The following is a 10,395-nucleotide window of genomic DNA, read 5'->3' as shown; positions in this document are numbered from 1 at the left end:
ACTGGAGTGCTTCTGCTGGGAGAGGATCACCGAGTATTCCTTTGCAGGAGCTGTCCACCAGGAAGTGCATTCTGTAGTATCACCCGTCACCCTTCGCGAACACTCACAAAGTACACTGTTGTTGGCGCTGCCCTTGGCCCCGACTCATGGGAATGCAGGCAGTCAGCCCAGATGTCCCTCAGGCACTGTGCTCAGAAAGCCTCCAGTGCAGACCTACTGAAGTCAGACACCGGGACCAGCTGTAGTCACACACTTGGACCTGCCATGGAAGCTATGGGGTCAGCCCAGACCCTGGCCCCACCTCAGCATTTGTTATTTATAGGCTTTTTGATGATGGCCATTCTGAGCAGTGTGAGCTGATACCTCATTGTAGTTGTGATTTGCATTTCTTCAGTAATTAGTGATGTTGAGCATCTTTTCATGTGCTTATTGGCTATCAGTATGTCTTCTGTGGAGAAATGTCTATGTAGATCTGCTGCCCATTTTTTGATTGGGTTGTTTGCTTTTTTTGTTATTGAGCTGCATGAGCTGTTTGTATATTTTGGAAATTAAGCCCTTGTCAGTTGCATCATTTGCAAATATTTTCTCCCAGTCCATCCACAGGTTGTCTTTCTTTTGTTTATGGTTTCCTTTGCTGTGCCAAAGCTTGTAAGTTTGATTGGGTTCCATTTGTTTATTTGCTTTTTTTTCTTATTGCCTTGGGAGACTGACCTAAGAAAACATTGCTGTGATTTATGTCAGAGAATGTTTTGCCTATGTTCTCTTCTAGGAGTTTCATGGTGTCATGTCTTATATTTAAGTTTTTAAGCTATTTTGAGTTTATTTTTGTGTATGGTGTGAAGGAGTGTTCTAATTTCATGGGGCTGTCCAGTTTTCCCAACAACACTGGCTGAAGAGACTGTCTTTTCTCCACTGTATATTTGGGAAGTGACAGAGCAGGGACCTGAGTAGAGAATGGGGAGATTGCTGACACTGACTTATGCTTTTTACCAACTATTTTGAAAAATTAGTCAAGAAGAATTTGTTGATTATCTACCTTTCTCCTTTTGATAAAATGAGCTTTAGCAAGCTATATCTACCTTGTCCTTTTGATGAAATGAGCTTTAGCAAGCTATATCCCTCTCGAGAATACCCCAGACAGGGAGCTTAGATATATGTCTGGCTACAAACTGTTAGCAGGAAGACTTTGATAGCAAGTGCCTTGTACTTTAGACTGGGTCTTATTTTATCCTTGGGAATCAAGAATGTCTGGCTGGCTGCCTTTCCTCTTTCCTTCTCTCCTTCCTTCTACTTCTCTACTATGAATTATAAATAGAAAGATATCATTTTAGTAGAAATCCCAACATCTTCAACACAATTTGCAAGCTCTTCATGACCTTCAGCTGATCTTCCCAGCCCAGTTGGCCACTGTCCCCACCATCCTTGGTCATCTAGTCTTGCTGGCCATTTTTCAGCTTCTCAAAGACGCCAGTCCACCACAGGGCCTTTGCATTTGCTGTTTCTTGTGCCTGGATTACTCTCCCCTGATGCCACTCTTCCCAGCCCTGCCTTTGCCCAAGGTACCTCCTACTTATTCACCAAGCTTCAGTGTAATTCCCAGCTCAATTTCTGTTTCTTTGAGGGAAACTTTCCCTGGTCCCCCTGATTGGGTCAGCACCATGAGCCCTTCATGTCAGTTACCAATTGCAGTTTCATTTTTATTTGTGTAATGGTTTGATTGTCTGCATTTCCAACTATCTGGTTAATCCCATAAGAATAGAGACAGAGTTTGTACTGGCTCATACTTGATTCCTTAGTGTCTAGCATACAGCTTGGTTATCATAATACTTTTTGAGTCAAAGGAACAGATGAATAATTGTCATTTCATACCCAGGAAAACATCCATTTAAGATTGATGGTTAAATAAAAATATTTTCAATAAAATAAAAACTAAGACAATTCCCATCAACTCACTAAAAGAACTTCTAAAGGCTGCACTTCTGGCACTAAGGAAAGTCAATACAGATCACAGTTGGTCTAAGAGATAAGATCCTGGCATGTATGTTGGAAAATCTAAACGAACATTGACTGTATAAAATAATAACTGCAGTGTCTACCTTAGGGCATTAAACAACTAAGACACTGGTCAAATAAGAGCATACACATTAGGAGAAAAACTGGAATTGAAATGATCTAGGAACCTCACATTGTTTGAGAAGATGATCAAGGTGCTGATTAATATTAGACTTTATTCAATATAAATATTTAAGCATAGAGGGCATCCATATTTTAAAAAAATAGGAAATATAGCTTCCAAAACAGAAAGTAAGAAAATGGAATGAGAAAAAGGAAATACAAATCACCCCAAAGAGCAAGAAAGGAAGATAAACAAAAGAAAGAAAAAGGAGGACAAATAGAAAGCTCAAAATATATACAATCAAAATAATGAACTAACTTTTCAGTTAAAAGGCAAAGAGTAAAGATTGTCAGAGTAAAGAAAATCCAACTCCAGATGTTTAAAAGAAACACTCAAAACCTAAAGAAACAGAGCAGTTGCACAAAAGGATTAAAAGAGACAAGTACTAACCAAAAGGAGACGATGGTAGCCATACTGATACCAAACCCAATAGAATTTGAGGTGCAAAACATCTGGTATTAATAGGGATACTATATAATAATAAAAGTTTGTATTTGCCAGCAACATAGCAAGTGAAGAAGATGCCATCAATTCATTTGTATCTTCAAGTCATTGCGAAAACATGTCCATGGAGAGGGAGCAGCTCTGTTGAAACCAAGGGGGAAGCTCACCCCTTGGCTGAGGATGCATCCGCCAAGGGGGGGTGCCGTCCCCCTTTACCACCAGCCTCAAACAGAAGGACCTCCCCAGGCTCACCATGGCTTCACTTCCCTTGACCGCTGGCCGAGTGGACTGACTTCTGCTGCTGTTTGGCACAATTCCTCAGTCACCCCCGCTGAAAGCGGCAACTGCTCACCCACACGTCCTTGGTCCCGTGCTCTTCCAGCCCCAGGTCAGAATCCTAAAGGAGCCCAAACGCTCTGTGTCAAGTAAACACCCTCTGATTCTCCCTCCTCCCCAAGCTTCACCATATGAGTCTGACTTAAATTCTTTCTTCATTTTTTCCTGCTGTACTTTGGCATAATCATCAGCACTGAGCATTGTCCCAGGTACAAAGGAAAAACCCCTTCAGAGTCCTTCGTCTGACTCCCAGGAGCTAGCCTAGCAGATCCTGCTCCGTCGCCTCCTGCGGAGGGAGGGCGTGATGCTGATTACCAGACTCCTGAGCAGTTCTGCACCCTTGCGAAAGCCAAAACTTAGCTTCGCTTCAAGCATGAAGTTAGCCCTCAGAGATCATTTTCTACACTTTTCACAGGGGTCATCACATGCATGTCAACCGTTATTTCATGTATCCATTTTTATATTTAAAAATGACCTTTAATGACTGCAAAAAAATCATTTTCATCATAGAAATATTAGAATATAAAGATGAATGGGCTTCCCTGGTGGCGCAGTGGTTGAGAATCCGCCTGCCGATGCAGGAGACACGGGTTCGTGCCCTGGTCCGGGAAGATCCCACATGCCGTGGAGCAACTAAGCCCGTGAGCCATGGCCACTAGGCCTGCGCGTCCGGAGCCTGTGCTCCGCAACGGGAGAGGCCACAGCAGTGAGAGGCCCGCATACCGAAAAAAAAAAAAAAAAAAAAAAAAAAAAAGATGAATAAAACTAAAACCTGACTTCACCGCTGTGAACACTTTAGCGCACTGCTCTTCAGACATTTTTCCCATACACACACACACACACACACACACACACACACACGAATAGTTTTACCCATTCATTTCCATTGTGAAACAGAGCATTTCGTCTGAGGGCAAAAAGGAGATGAAGACCCTTGGATATCACCAAGTCAGGTGTGTGAAGCACCCCTTAAAAATCACGTGTTCTCAGGACTAAGTTTTTCGCTGAAAAGTTGCAAAATCAACAGCACATTAAATAGTAAGAGAAATGGCTTTCAGATGGTTTCCCCCAAAAAGAAAATAGAGCTCTTTGAATTGGTTACCTGTGACTGCGTGACAAAATGCCTCCTACCCCTAGATGTCACAAAATAAAGCCCTGAAATGGCATTGGCCCCACAGGAGCTGTGTCTGTGCTCTCTGAACACCTCATCAAAACTCCCTCCTTTTTTTCTTTAAACTGTGGTAAGAACACTTAACATGAACTCTACCTGTTAACCAAGTTTTAAGTGTACAATACAGTATTGTTAACTGCAGGCACAAGGCTGTACAGCAGGTCTCTAGAATTTATTCTTCTTGCATGACTGAAACTTTATACCTACTTGAACAGCAACTCCCTATTTCCCCCTCCCCCCATCATCCCCTGGCAACCACCATTCTAGTCTCTGTTTCTAGGAGTTAGACTATTTTGGATGCCTCCTGTAAGTGGAATCATGCGGTATCTGTCCTTCTGTGACTGGTTTATTTCACTTAGCATAACTTCTGTCCTCCAGTTTCATCTATGTTGTCGTGAATGGCAGGATTTCCTTTTTTTTTAACCGAAGCTGAATAATATTTCCTTGTATGTATATACCACATTTTCTTTATCCATTCACCTGTCCATAGACATTTAGGCTATTTTCAGATCTTGGCTATTGGGAATAATGCTGCAGTGAATACGGGAGTGCACATGTCTCTTTGAGATCCTGATTCCAATTCTTTTGGACAAAGACCCAGAAGTGGGATTGCTGGGTTATATGGTAGTTCCAGGAATTTAGACCTCAGGAATCGGACTTGAGCCAAGAAACTCTGCTGCCCTTCCTCCCCACCCCCAACTGTGCTGATTGAACAATGGCAGATGAATGGGCCAGTCAGATCCTCACTCCGGATTATGGCATTCAACCTGGCAGCAAGCTTTCTAGAAACACAGGAGAGCTGGGAGTGCAGATCTGGAACATAGGTTTCAGTCTCAGGCAAGGAGCCTAGAAAAAACAGACTCCCAGGACTCCCTCCAAGCATAATGAATCTGCACGTCCAAGGGAGGGCCCTAGCATCTGTATTTTATGAATATCCTAGCTGATTCGGGAGCTCTGTCAAATGTGGAGAGCACAGCAGAGGGCAAATTCACACATTTCGTATCTGAGGCCCCGGAGCCACCCCTATGGCTCGAGACTTCCTTGGCCTCCAGGAGACATGGCAACATCTTCCAAGGAGCTGTTGTTTCCTCCAGCTGAAGTTGGATTCTGGGATTGTGGTCAAAACAATCTTAACTAATACGGTCCAGAACCATTGGCACTGTGGGCACCTGCCGTGTTACAGCCTCCATCTTGCACTTTACAGTCTTTGCTGTTCTTGTGTTGCATCTGCCTCTCTGTGGAGTATTTTCCCACGTTTGGACATTATGCGTACGAGAAACAGGGTCCTCAGAACAAGACAGCTGATTTGTGAGTTTCACATTCTCAATTCTGGGGGAAGCTGATCTCTGTAAGAAGTTTTTCCTGATTTAATTCAGCACCCTGTTGGCTGCAGGTGTTGGTATAGTTAAAGGTGGTGAAGGCCACAATTCTTCCTGCAGGTACAGCTTGAGCATCTAGTGGGTATAGGCACAGCTCTAGGCCAGTGCTTCCAGAAGAACTTTCCTCAGTGCTGGAAAGCGCTGTAACTACGCCGTCACTTTGGATGTGTGGTTGTTAAGCACGTGAAATGTAGCCAGTGCAACTGAGGAACTGGATATTTTATTGTATTTTAATTAAATTTAAATAGCCAAATGTGGCTAATGGCTCCTGTACTGGACAGTACAGTTCTAGATACTTCACCTGATTAATTATGCAAGGCAGGAACATCAGCTTCGTGATCCAGATGAGGAAATCAATACTCACAGAGGCAAAAGGAGATGCCTGAGGTCCCCAAGTGAGACAGGGCAAGGATTCAAACCCAAATTCAATTCATGATATGATAACTGCTCTCCCCCACCCCACCCCAACACAAATATACAAGCACAGACACACATACACAATGTGTGTGAAATCCTGAGGGGGGATAAAATAAAACTGAACAGCCCATCTCTGAGGTATCAGCTCTGTTTTAGTTACAAAGCCAAAACAAAAAGAAAAGCCACAAAGCAGGACACACACTATCAATTCCTCCTAACCATGTAGCTGGTCAGGGCAACGGGCTTGGCTTCTCCTCCAGCCATCCTGGCTCAACACGGGGCCTGTGGTCGAGTGTGTTTTATTGCATGCCGAAAACTCCAAGATAGCTCGGCCTCCGAGAACAAAAGTGATTGTGGGGTGAGGAGGGAAGGGGGCCAAGAGGCAGTTCCTCCCGCCTCCTAGGACGAACACTGCGTCTAACAAGACGCATCCTGGCCTTTAAAACTACCGCCCAGCTGCGGAGGGGCCCTGCTCCCCAGGAAAACTCCATCACTAACAGTTATGGTCAGCCATTTAAATCACATTACACTGTAAGTGGATATACAAATTGTCAGCCCTAATGAAATTTAGGAGGAAGCAGTGGGAGAGGTGAAAACACTTAGAACTGGTTTCTTGGTTTGCGAGACCCGAATTCAAGTGGTTTGAACTGCTCGCTGAGAACGTGCTCGAGTGTGGTTTTCCTGCGGCGCGTAGAGGCTCCCTGGGAATCACCATGCAGTCTCCTTCCTGGTTCAGCCTGGACTTGGACCTCACAGTCAATCTCGAGGTCAACTTGGAGAGGCTCGAGGCATGAGAGGGTCTCGCTCTTTTCCACACCTTGCAGAAGGCTTGGTGCCCAGCAGCGTCTGGGGAAAGTGGAGTGAGAGAATAAAAGCAGACAGCCTTCAGGCACAGCCGGAATCGTGAAAGTCTGAAGAGGCCCTAGAAAGGGAAATCCACCTTGAGGATGCCAGAAATCCCTCCGGAAAGACTGCCGGGGGCTGGGCTGCGAAGAATTGACTGCTTTTAGTCTCTTCTCTCAGGAAGCACACTGAGGAGACAACGTGCAGAGGAGTGCATTGGAGTTATCCATGAATTATCTGCCACTAAATAGTTGATCAGGCTTCTCTCTTCAGGGTGGGGAGGGGTCCCGGCAGACAGGAGGGCTTACAGATTAGGTTAATAACATAAGAGCTTCTGGTTATTGAGTGGTCACCATGTGCCTATCACTGCGGGAACCCTTTGCCAGGTAATCCTCACAGGAGTCCTGCACCGTGGATAGGGTTTGCCCCTTTCACAGACCAGGAAATGAGAGCTCAGAAAGGTCAAATTTGCCCAAGATGGTGCAGGTGTTTCTGATTCTGACACTCGCAGTGTTCCTGTGTTGCCACCTCATGCTGGGTGGGGCATGGGGCCAGGACGTGGTGGAGGAGGACACGCAAACGAGATGCTCTCCTTGTATGTATCCGTAAGCAGCGGAGGCCGGTTTTCATTTGCATTCTTTTTATTCCCAAGTATTAGGGTTTGAGGCCTGTTCTCCACCTCCACATGCCATCAATTTCCTGGGACGCGATAATGCTGAACAGGAAACCAAACTCAGTCGTGTGACCCCATCCAAACCATTGTGCGCATGTCAGGAAATAAGGCCCACCGAAGGGAGGGGATTTGCCCAAAGTCACACAGCAAAGTGGTGGCCAGAGTTGGACTACTATCCAGATGGTGAAAGTGCTGTTGGGCTGGTCGTAAAGCCAGGGTCTAGGTCTCTCAGGCCTGGTTCACGTGCAGAGGGAAACCTTGCCGGCCGCCCACTGGGGCCTCCTTTGCAAGAGTGTGTGAACTTTGACCAGGGACTCCAAGGTGGTCTCAGCTCGAAAACTAGGACAAATGACTCTGGGTCAGGAATGAAATGTTAGGTTTCTAGTGTTTCTAGCCTTCCATTTTGCTCTTCCCGGTAACCCTGAGGTACTGTCATCTCGTGGATAAAACGAGGGCTCTGTAATCAGAGGGACCCGGCTTTACTTCTTACCAGCTCTGTAGTTTTGGAAAAGACAGTCTTCTGGGGCTTCTGTTTCTTCTGTAACATGTAAAGAGTAACCCTTCTTTTTGTTGGATGCCATGAGATCAAACGAAATAATGAAAAATCCATTAAAAACAAACAAACCAACCCACCCAGGACATGTGTAGTAATGGGAGCAGTTGCTCAAAAATCTGTGCTGCGAGTTGCACAGGTCTTATTATTTCCACTTGATAGACAGGAACCTGAGACCCAAAGGAAGCTCACTGGCTTACCCACGGGGGCACAGCTTGATACCCGCAGGAAGCAAAGTGGGGTACGGTGCAGGGTGTGCCTAGGGTTCAGGGCTGCTCTTCTCAGCCTCAAGATCTTGCTTTGTAAAGAAGAGGTAGGTCCCCACCCTGCTCGTGTCATAGGTCTCTCCTGAGACATGGGAAAACATTCCTCGGTGTTTCCCAGGGATGGGGGAGGACTTGGCATGTCTGAGCTGAGGCTGAGCCCATCCTCTGCTTCCCCAGCCTGAGCCCGATCAAGAACCTTCAGGAGTCCCCTCCCAGTGCCTTGAAGGGAGCACCCTGCAATTTGCTGAATCAGGGAGGCTCATGAGTCATCAAAAGCTGGTGATGGGAATGTGGCTGTTTTCTCCCCATGCCAGTGGGTGATTGCTACCACCACCACCATCATCCCTGCCACCGCTTGAGGTCCTCCTCGGTGCCATGCTCTTTACTTCCATGACTAGCAATCCTCACCAACACCCTATAACGCTATCATATCCTCATGTTCCACATGAGAATACTGAATGAAGCTCAGAGGGGTTAAGTAACTGGCTAAAGGACACACAGCTAATAAGAGCAAAGCTTGGAACCAGGTTTTCTTGACTCCAACTTCTTTGTCCTACCCTCTGCCCCATGCTTAAGGTGGGTTTCTGGGGGTGAGAGAAGGAAATCCTATTGCAGGTGCTGTCAGAGGAGAGAGGGGAGGTAGAGCCACTCAGACACTGTGGAATCTTGGCCCATGGGAGAGACCATTTGAAGGATGCTGCAGCAACTTCTCCCAATCTGTACAGATCTCCTTTGCAATGTGACTTTGCCATTCCTCTCATTGAGAGGTGGTGCCTATTTCTCTATCTCTTTGAATCTGGGTTGTCGGTGGGCTTGCTTTGGCCAGTGAATGCAGTGGAAGTGATATATAGCCATCCCTCCATGTCCATGGGAATTGGTTCCCGGACCCCCCCCCTCAGATGCCAAAATGCGAGGATGCTCAAGTCCCGATGTCAGCGTTGTGTATCTGTGGATGTGGAGGGCCAACTCTAGTGTAACTGTGGATTTCAGGCCTCAAGAGGCCTTTGAGGCTTCCAGTCTCACCTCCATGGGATGTGGTATCACAGTGTGAAAGAGCGCAGGGCACCCCTTATCCTTAAAGATAAGAGACCACATGGAGAGAAAGGCCCGGGCAGCAGCCAGAACCAGCTATTGAAGTGTGCGAGACAGAGGCCGTGTGGGATCAGCCAGCCCCTCACCCATCTGCCGCCGGCCCTGAGTAAGGACAGGGGCAGCAGGACACCACCCCTCAGAGTTAACCCAGCCCCTATCGTTTACCCACAGGATCCCAAGCAAATACAATGGTGATTGTTTTCGGCCACTAATTTTTGGTGTGAGTGTGGTGCGTTATCCAGCAATGGACAACCGATAAAGTGAGTGACTTAATTCTCCCGGCCTCGGCGTCCTCATCTGTAAAATGGGCATGATGCTCACATCCGTGTCTGATAAGCTTGTCACGGAGAGTGAAGGAGATGAAGCCTGTGAGCTCGAGGCGCTGAGTCTAGCATGGTATTGGCAGCGTCAGCATCAAGGGGTCACCACTGGTGTGAGCGGCTCTGGTCAGGGTCTCCGAGGCAAGAGTCATGTGGTGAAGCCCCTCTGAGGGTCTCGTGCACACAACGGCCCCTCACAATTATTTGGCCCAAAATGTCAGTAAGGGTGAGGTTGAGAAACTCTGAGTTAGAGGGAAAACACTTGTGACAACCATGGCAAGTGCGTGAGTCTGCAGGGGTCAGTTAGGGGGCATAAGTGGCTGGCTAACTGGACGCAGCCAGCGCTGTCTGGAAGCAGGGGCTGCTGGGATCCAGCTGAGTGTCGCGACAGGGGACCTGTGATACCGTGTACTCAGGTGGCCAGTTCTTCCTGTTTGGAAGGCAGAAATCCAAATTTGAATGTGAAAATACTCATGTTTTTAAGCGCTGGCAACTAATTTGAGTATCTTTTTAATGCTGGCCAGTCAAACAAAACACATCTGGAAATGTGATATACGCAGAGGGCCATGGTTTGTAACCTCCCCCAAACACTAAGGGGGCCTTCCTAGCACTGAGCTAGCCGCTGGGGGGGTATTTTAAAGAACACTGGCCCACCTTCCTGGGTTTAGTCTTCAGACTTACTCTATCCTTCTTAGCTAAACTATAGTGAGCTCTTCCTATGCACT

The sequence above is a fragment of the Kogia breviceps genome, chromosome 10, assembly GCF_026419965.1.
Source record: "Kogia breviceps isolate mKogBre1 chromosome 10, mKogBre1 haplotype 1, whole genome shotgun sequence".
Classification (NCBI taxonomy): Eukaryota; Metazoa; Chordata; class Mammalia; order Artiodactyla; family Physeteridae; genus Kogia; species Kogia breviceps.
The sequence above is the reverse complement of the archived record's forward strand: the minus strand, read 5'-3'. Positions refer to the sequence as shown.